The following is a 9,766-nucleotide window of genomic DNA, read 5'->3' as shown; positions in this document are numbered from 1 at the left end:
TATTTAGACCTCTATAAATGCCCTTTGCCTCCTAGCTCTTTCCTCTATTTCAGTTTACTTTTCTCTTGTCCCACTATCATGTTCAGCCTTCATTTGGGTTTCAGTAATTCCTCTTGGTTACAGTACCCTTGGTCACACCCTACCACTGAATTTATTTTCTATTGAACTTAATCCCTAATTCCTCTTTGTTTGGTGGATGAAGAAGCCTTGATATGGACATCTACCCAAGTGCTATCATAAGTCCCACTTTTACACATTCACTTATCAAAATGGGTAAGTTCCAAAGACCAGGTCATTATGCAAAAATTGATGTTACATGAAAATGAAGGATGTTGATGTCAGGCCATAAGATGGAGGATGACTGCACTGTTATAAGTGGCAAATTACATCATTACGTAACTGCCAAGCCATGGACAATTAGAGCTCACCTGTGTTGGCACATAGCCCTAACTATCACAGCCAGAGCTGCTCTTGCCTCCCATCTCAGTAGTCGTTACTGTGTGGCATTTCTTGTGAATGTGGAAAAATAGTCAGGTAGTAGATTTTAAACTGTTTTTATACCTGGGAAATGTGGGCTAACCAGAGAGTTGGTAAGTCACGAGGAGAGGGTGTACAAGGGGGCTTCAAGAAAGTTTGTGGGAAAATTCCATGGTCTTTTACGACCTCCTTTCCAAGAACTTTTTTAAGCTCCCCAGTATTTCTAATTCTTTTACTTAGTTATTAAGTTTTATCAGCAAGTGGAATTTATCATAGTCTTTCTATAAATCTAATTTCTTCTGATTCTGTGATAAAACATCACTAAAATACGGTACCTCAACTAGAAAAGTAAGGGGCCGATTGAGTTCAGGTACTGATCCTGGTTAGCTTAAGTGAAGAATTTATTGTGAATTTAAAAAGTCTATCAGGTCTCAATAAATTGTTTTGGCATTATCTCATCCATGTAACCCTCTTCAGTGAATATACTGAGAACTCTAGGTTCCTGGAAAATGATCATAATAATAGCCAACTTTTGTATATGTTGCTTCAATAATCTTCTTGCTAACCTTATGATACAAATACTATTGTTATACTATTTTCAGAGATGAGAAAAAGTAAGGGTCCTATATTAATTAAGGAGTGAAGTCAGGAATTAAGCTGGTCTGGGCCCCCGGGTCTATACACTTAAACAATATATTTTATTGACAGTCATTGATAATATAATAGTACCAAAATCTGCTTTGAAATATGAACTGCTTTTGAAAAATTTTGAAAAACTGCCTTTGAAAAATTTGCAAAAGCAATATAAAGCTAATTTTGGAATTTCTTGGGATGCTGAGAGATCTTTCTAGGTATCATTTGAAGGCCTCATTCCATATATTGAACTATAGTCACACATCTTCTGTCATGCTTCCCGTCTATATTTCTGGAAATGTTGTTCTGACCATCACATTGTGCATATTAATAGTCATTGTAGGTGATATGATAGCCCAAGCAGCTTCTAGGTCATGTAGAGATGCATTTTGGATGTAGCCCCTCAATGGGTCCTCTTACAGAATGTACAGTCTTGACTTTGCTGAGATGGCATGCATGTGCAGGAGGAATTGGTCTGCATGTCCCATGCCTGTTGAGTCTCCATTATAGAACGCTTTTATATTGCAATCGTTCCTTTAGCTTCTGCAGCGTAAAAACATTTTTCTGTCACTGCCGTCTCTTCCTGAGTTACACATGTTGTAAGTAATACACATTAGGTAAGTAGTTTAATAAAAATGGAAATATTTCTGTTAGGATTTTCTTTTGTTTGCTTCAAGATGGATGGAAGCCTCTTGGCACATCCATTTCACGAAGCCAAAAAGCTGACAGCACCCAGAGCAAGCCAAAGGTGCGTCCACCTTCCAGGGTAGAGATGGAAACCAACTACTTTTCATTTTTGAGAAGCTATAGATCACAACCCACTGTTGCCATCAGGAAAGAGGTGCAAGAACGGTGTACTTTTGACTGTTGTTCAGGGATCCTCAACCCAAGGCCTGGACTGATATGAAATGTGTCTCTGATTCCTTCCCTATGGACCAAAGGACCATGAGATGATAGAATGCCAACATTATAGAACCCCCAGCATGCTCTAGAAGAAGATGCAGAGCTAGAGATAGATACAAAGGTAGTCAAAAAGCATTGCACGTAGGGTTTCATTTTACACATGCACAGATTTGTTGCAAACAAAATGAGTTTAAACACGTCTCTGCTATCATTGGGTGGCTGGTAGCAATGACTTGCTGTGTACCACCCGTTTGCCGTGTGGACCAGCGCTCTGGTTTCATCTGCTACCACGTACAGGGAGTTAGCACTCCTCCTCCTGTCACCATGGTTACTGGCTTGCCTTAGAATCTCAGGAGCAGTTTTCTGATTATGGTTTGCTGGTAATGAGTAGAAATGAAAACAAAGAGGAAAGATTCCTAATCACTTGGCACGGTTCATTCTCCTCACTGGCAGGGACTTTCCAACTTTAGAGAAATAGTAACCCTGCTGGAAGACAGTCCACTTGAGTAACTGAGAATTAATAAATCTCAGGTGACTCTGAGAACTAGAGTGTAGTAGGCAGAATAATGCTTCCCCAAGATGCTCATGTCCCAATCCCTGGAACCTGTGAATATGCAACTTAACACACAAAAATAGTCTTTGCTGACGAGTTTCAAGTTAACAAGTTTGAGAAAGGAGAGATTCTCCTGGATTGTCCTGCATGCCCAATTTAATCATACAAATCCTTAAAAACAGAAACCCTCTTTCAGCTGTCTTCTCTATTGATCTGGCTTTGTGATTACTTAACCCTTTTATATTACTTACTAGAGACCTTTCATGGAGTAAAGCCTATATTGAAAGTTGAAAAATCATTTACATGTTTAGTTATGCAGTTAAAATGCCTAAATGCTAACCATGTAAGTTAACTGGACCATGGAATCACAGATGATTATTTTTTGAATGACATTTTATTTTCTTACAGGTTAGTTTTTCTTCATCTCTGAAGGACTCAAGCCTTACACAGGCTTTGATGGAGGCTGTGAGGCAGAACTAGCGGGCTTAAATCGGGGTGGGTGTTCTCTTCTCCTGGGCTTCCCAAGAATTCTTCCTGGTACAACTCACACAATAATGTAGTTTCACTTTTGGCTCCGGCAGCATTGAATACATTCGCTTTGGAAATGTCCCTGAGAGCTGCAGGGTCCACATTTTGAGTTACAGATATTTTAATAGCTGTTTTGGGGCAATTTATGCAGCGAAGAGGCTGGGTGTGGTGGCTCTCCTTTTGGTACCAAAGTAATTCATAAATCTTAATTCCTATATGTCACTGAGTATAATGTAGTCATGACATAAACGACTAGCAAACTTACAATTGTACCATTACATTATAATATCACTTGCCTGTCAGTTTGTCATACTGTGATGGCTTGTGTGTTGCTGTGACTCTAAAAGCGATGTCATTGGTATGTAAAATACCAGTAGGGTCTCCCAAAGTGAACAGGTTTTAGCAGAGCTCCAGGCTGAGAACCTACTTACAAAGAAGAAGTAGGCTGTCCACTGTGGAGGAAATCACCACAGAAAATCTTATGGCAGAATCGAAACATTGTCAGATAATTGAAAGTCTCATCAAAAAACAGAACTTTGTCAGAGATGGTGCCAGAAGATGAACCCCTCAGGTCAGAAGGCACTCAAAATTTGACTGAGGAAGAGCTGCCCTTTCAAAGTTGAGTTGGCCTTAATGACATGGCCGTAATGACGTAATGATCCTTAAGGTAAGCCTTAAGGATCTTCATTTGCTGATGGGATTCAACATGAGAAGAAAGAGCTGCAAACATCAATAAATAACTGGAACTTAGATTATACAAGGTAATAATCTAGGAAAATAAGAAATTGTAAAAAATGAAATGGAATGCATAAAATTGACATTCTAGGCATCAGTGAACTGAAATGGACTGGCTTTGGCCATTTTGACTCAGAATCCTATGGTTTACTGTGCTGGGAATGACACAATCAAGAGGACTGACATTGGCTCTGTTGTCAAAAAGGATGTTTCAAGATCAAGCTTGAAGTCCAGTGGTGTGATAGGAAAATATCTATCTTCTTACAAAAAAATCCAGTGAAAACAACTGTTATTCAAGTTTATGAACCAACCACTAAAGCTAGTGATGAAGAAATTGAAGAATTTTGTTGAAGTGTACAGCCTGAAATTGATCAAATATGCAATCAAGATGCATTGATGATTATTGGTGATTGGAAAGCAAAAGTGGGAAACAACATCCAGGTTGCCAACAGCCATATGAAGAAATGGTCTTGTTCATTAGCAATAAGAAATACAAATTAAAATTGGGATCATGATAGTAGGGTGGCAGGGAGGAAGCATTTTGGAACCAGAGGAAAGTTGTATGTTTCATCGTTGCTACACTGCACCCTGACTGGCTCGTCCCCTCCCCGCAACCTTCTGTAAGGGGTTGTCCAGTTGCCTACAGATGGGTGTTGGGTCCCCAATCTGAACTCCTCCTAATTCATAGTGATTTGACTTTTTTGTTCTTTGATGCCTGATGCCTGATCTCTTTAACACCTTGTGATCACACAGGCTGGTGTGCTTCTTCCGTGTGGGCTTTGTTGTTTCTTAGCTAGATGGCTGCCTGATTGTCTTCAAGCCTTTAAGATCCCAGACACTATATCATTTGATAGTCGGGCACCATCATCTTTCTTCACCACTTTTGCTTATGCACCTATTTGTCTTCAGCAATCGTATCGGGAAGATGAACACACAATAATAGCTAGACCAGAGGATGTACACTGGTACAGATAGGAACTAGAAACACATGGAATCCAGGACAGATGGAATACACAGAAATCACACTGACTACATCTGAGGGAAGAGATTATGGAGAAGCTCAATATCAGCATCTAAAACAAGGCAAGGGGTTGAGTGAGGAATAGACCATCAATTGCCCATTTGAAAGGTCAGGATAACCTTGAAGAAAATTGAAACAAGTCCATGGGCTTCTACTTAATTTTTGCCCCAATCCAAGGACAGTTACTTCTTATAACATGGACCTACTCAACACACCTTCATGAAGAGATCGCTGAAGATAAGCATACTAGTATAGTGAAGAAAGCAGATGGTGCCCGGCTATCAATTGGACTGGTGTCTGGGGTCTTAAAGGCTTATGTTCAAACAAGCAACCATCTCAGTGAAGCGTGAACTAAGTCCGCACTGAAGAAGCTCATCAACCTGTGTGATCCAAAGATGATGATAACGAAATCCAAATAGGATGAAGGGAAACGTATCAGAACTTAACTAGTGACCACCCAATCTGTAGGAGGCTGTGGAGGATAGTGGAACCCACAATCCATCTGCAGAGGAGCTAGTCAGATTAAGCCTCTGGCAGACGCCCTCTGGCCACACGAGGAGGACTCAAACAGCGGTACTATCAGACAGATCATTGCAAACATGATTATGGTGGATCACACTATGGTCTCATATTTGGTCAGTTGACCTCACTCTTAACCCAACCTGAATTTGATATAGGCTCAAATATTTTTCACTTGTTTCATGACAGAAATGCCCTCTCTGGCTTTTCAAAATATTGTTGGTGGTCTTTTCTTTCTTACTCTTTATTTTTATCTTTATATTATTATTGCTTTCTGTTTTATTTTTTATTGTTTCTGGTAGGCTTCTCCATTTAGGAAGCACAGAAGGAGTAGGTGCATAGAGACAATAACTGATGCCATGGCTTATAAGGAGGGAGGAGGGTGATGGTAGCTGGGAAGGAAACAATGGTAGGGAGCATTGGAACTGATTGGGATGATGTATATGCAACTCTTTATAACAGCAACTTAACTATGAAGTTGTGTGATATGTGAATTCTATATCAAGAAAAGTAGTAAAAAAAAAGAAAACAAAGTTGACCAATGGTTACCATGGGTGAAGGAGGAAGACGTTTTGCTTATGGGGCATTGAGTTTATGCTAATGATAGTGGAAAAATTTGGAAAAAGGAAATCAATAACGGTTGTACAACACAAGGAGTGTAGTCAATGGCACTGAATCATACATGTAGAAGTTGTTGAATTGGAGAATGTTTTGTTGTGTATGTTTTTGCTACAATTAAAAAATTAATTGCACTAATAACAAGGCATAAAAGGAAGAAAAAAGTTCTAAAAATTCAATGTGGTAATGTTTGTCTAACTCTTCTTGACATTTTGAATTATTGAATTGTATGATGTGTTGATGAAGTGTCCATAAGATAGTTAAAAAATAAAACAAGTTTATGAGAACCAAAGTATGACCTTGAGTCTATCCCACATGAATGTCGAGAACATCTCAGGAACAGATTTGACGCATTGAACACTAATGACAGTAGAGCTGATGAGCTGTGGGAGGACATCAAGAACATCATTCATGAAGAAAGCAAAAGGTCAATAAAAAAGACAAAGAATTAAAAAAAGATCAAAGTAGATGTCAGAGGAAACTCTGAAACTTGCTCTTAATCATAGACGGTTGTTGTTGGGTGTCATTGGGATGGCTCTGATCGCTAGTGACCCCCTGCACCACAGAAGGAAACACTGTCAGACCCTGCACCACTTCCACAATTGTTCTATGTTGGAGCCCTCGATGCAGCCACTGTGTCGATCCATCTTGTTGGAGGTCTTCCTCTTTTCTGCTGCCCCACTGTGCTACCAAACATGACGTTCTTCAAGGTCTAGTCTCCCCTGACATTGTATGAAAACCCACGAGATGAAGTCCCACCATCCTTGTCTCTAAGGAGCATTCTGGCTGTATTTCCTCTACGACAGATTTGTTGTTGTTGTTGTTCTTTTGAAAGTCCATGGTATTTTTAGTATTCTTTTCCAAAATTCAAATGTATCAGTTCTTCTTCAGTCTTCCTTATTCAATGTCCAACTTTAACATACACATGAAGCAATTGAAAATACCATGTCTTGTGTCAGGCACATGTTAGATCTCAAAATTACACCTATGCTGTTCAACACTTTTAAGGGTCTTAGGCAGCGGAAATACTCAATGCACTGTGTCCTTTGATCTCTTGACTTCTGCTTCTTTGAGCATTGATTGTGGATCCAAGAAAGATGAAATCATTGAAAACTTCTATCTTTTCTCTGTTTACAATGATTTTACCTACGAGTCCTGTTGTGAGGATTTTGGTTTTCTTTACATTGTATTGTAATTCACACTGGAGGCTGCAATCTTTGATCTTCATTAGCAAGTGCTACAAATCTAACTCACTTTCAGCAAGCAATGTTGTGCCATCTGTGTATTGCAGGTTATTGATAAGACTTCCTCTAATCATGATGCCACACTCTTTATATAAGCCAGCTTCTCTGATTATTTGCTCAGCATACAGATTGAATAAGTATGATGAGAGTATACAGCCTTGACACACACCTTTCCTGATTTTAAACCACACAGCATGCCCAAATTCTCTTTGCATAGCTACCTCTTGTTCCACATTAGGTTCTGCATGAGCACAATTAAGTGTTTTAGAATTCCAATTCTTAAGGCTATCCATAGCTTGTTATGGCCCACACAGTCAAATGCCTTAGCATATTCAATAAAACACAAGTAAACAACTTTGTAGTGTTATCTTTCGGACAAGTTTCATCTGACATCAGCAATGATATCCCTTGTTCCAAGTTCTCTTCTGAATCTGGCCTGAACCTCTGGCAGCTCCTTGTCAATGTACTGCTGCAACAATTGTTAGATGATCACGACAAACGTTTCCTTGTATGCGATAATAATGATATCTTTGTATAAGTTGAGCATTTGGTTGGGTCACCTTTCTTTGGGATGGGTACAAATAGAAATCTCTTCCTGTCAGTTGGCCAAGTAGCCGTCTTCCACATTTCTTGGCATAGACCACTGAGTGCTTCTGGTGCTGCCAGTGCTTCATCAGCATGTCCAAACATTTCAATTAATACTCCATCAGTCCTCAAAGCCTCGTTTTTGGTTAATGCTTTTGGTGAAGTTTGAACATCCTCCTTCGGTACCATTGTTCTTGCTCAGATGCTATCCTTTGAAATGGTTGGCTGTCAACTACGTTCTTTGAACCTGTGTAGTCTTTCCATCTTGTTTTGATACTTCCTGCATCATTTAATATTTTGCCCATAGAATCTTTCAATATTGCAAATCAAGTCTTGAATTTTTTGTTGAGTTTAATAAGTTTTAGATATGCTACCATGTTTCCCCGAAAGTAAGACATCCCCCCAAAATAAGACCTACTTACAGTTCTGCCTCTAGCTGAAATATCAGGCATCCTCCCGAAAATAAGACCTCCTCCAAAATAAGGCCCCCTGAAGCTACCAGAACTCTGGATTCTGGACCGTAGCAGCAGGCACCGTCGCACAGCTTACTGTTGGCCACAGCACAGCCAGAGCAGACAGGAAGTGCGAGGTCTCTTTTAATAAAACAATAAACAATAAACGTGTACTGTATTCTTCTTCATGGAAAAATAAGATATCCTCTGAAAATAAGACCTAGTGCATCTTTGGGAGCAAAAATTAATATAAGACACTCTTATTTTTGGGGAAACAGGGTATGTGTGTTCTTTTTTTTTTTTGACTTTTAACTTTAAAAAAAAATTTCAAATTAAAAGATCTCTTTATTGAGGCTCTTAGAACTCTTATTACAATCTACACATCAGTTATATCAGACATAGTTGTACATATGTTGCCATCGTTCTTTTCTAGACATTTACTTTCTGTTGAGCCCTTGAGATCAGCTCCCCCCCCCAATGCATTTATTTTTACACGCAGTTCACATCGTCAAGAACCCATGCAGTCATAACAAATACATACTTATTCTTGAACCATGAGTTTTGCACACCAAGGTCTGTCCCATACTGATCTCCAGTGGCAGGAGGATGTTGAGCAGGTCATCAGTGTCATATAGAGAAGTTTACTTGGTAATGAGAGTTTTTAAGTAAGGTATGACAGAAATTTTAAACCTTCACAGCCTGTCAGTTCTGAATCTATAAAATAGCAGTTTGCTAATGTAGCAGCACCAGAATGAGGTCAGGGGCCATCGAGTAGGTTCCAGCTCCTTCCCTCCTTGTGCACCCGGAAGGAGCCACTGCCCAGTCCTGTGAGATTCTCCCAGTGGTTCTTAGCCACGGTATCAATCATATTCTCAAAGGTCTCCTGCTCCCCTGCCCCGCTACTTTAGCAAGGGCGATGCCCTTCTCCAGGTGTCCAAAGTCCATAAGAGCAGGTCTTGCCATCTTTGCCTCTAGCGATCATCTTGGATGGACTTCTAAGACAGATGTGTTCTTTTGGCAGCCCGTGGTACTTTCAATATTCTTCCCCAGCACAATAATTCAAGTGCATTGATTATTCTCCTGGGCTTTTTTGAATCCAATGTCCAACTTTCACAGGCATGTGAAGAGATTGAAAACACATGGCTGGCGTCAGGTGCACCTTAGTCCTCAAAGTAACATCCGTGCTTTTCAGTACTCTAGAGAGGCACGAGAGTGCCGCAGATTTACATAATGTGATGCATCATATGGTCTTGTCTGCTGCTCCTGTGAGCATAGATTGTGGATCTGAGCAAGACAAAATCCTCGACAACTTCCAACTTTTCTCCACTGATCATGATGTTACCTATTGGTCCAGCTGTGAGGATTTTGGTTTTCTTTACATTGGGTTGTAATCCATACTGAAGGCTGCAATCCTTGATCTTCATCGGCAAGTGCTTCAACTCCTCCTTACTTTCAGTGGGCAAGGTTGTGTCATCTGCATATCACAGGTTTAAAAAAA

The sequence above is a fragment of the Echinops telfairi genome, unplaced genomic scaffold, assembly GCF_000313985.2.
Source record: "Echinops telfairi isolate 266 unplaced genomic scaffold, ASM31398v2 ScPeMD7_7420;HRSCAF=8458, whole genome shotgun sequence".
NCBI classification, from domain to species: Eukaryota; Metazoa; Chordata; class Mammalia; order Afrosoricida; family Tenrecidae; genus Echinops; species Echinops telfairi.
The sequence above is the reverse complement of the archived record's forward strand: the minus strand, read 5'-3'. Positions refer to the sequence as shown.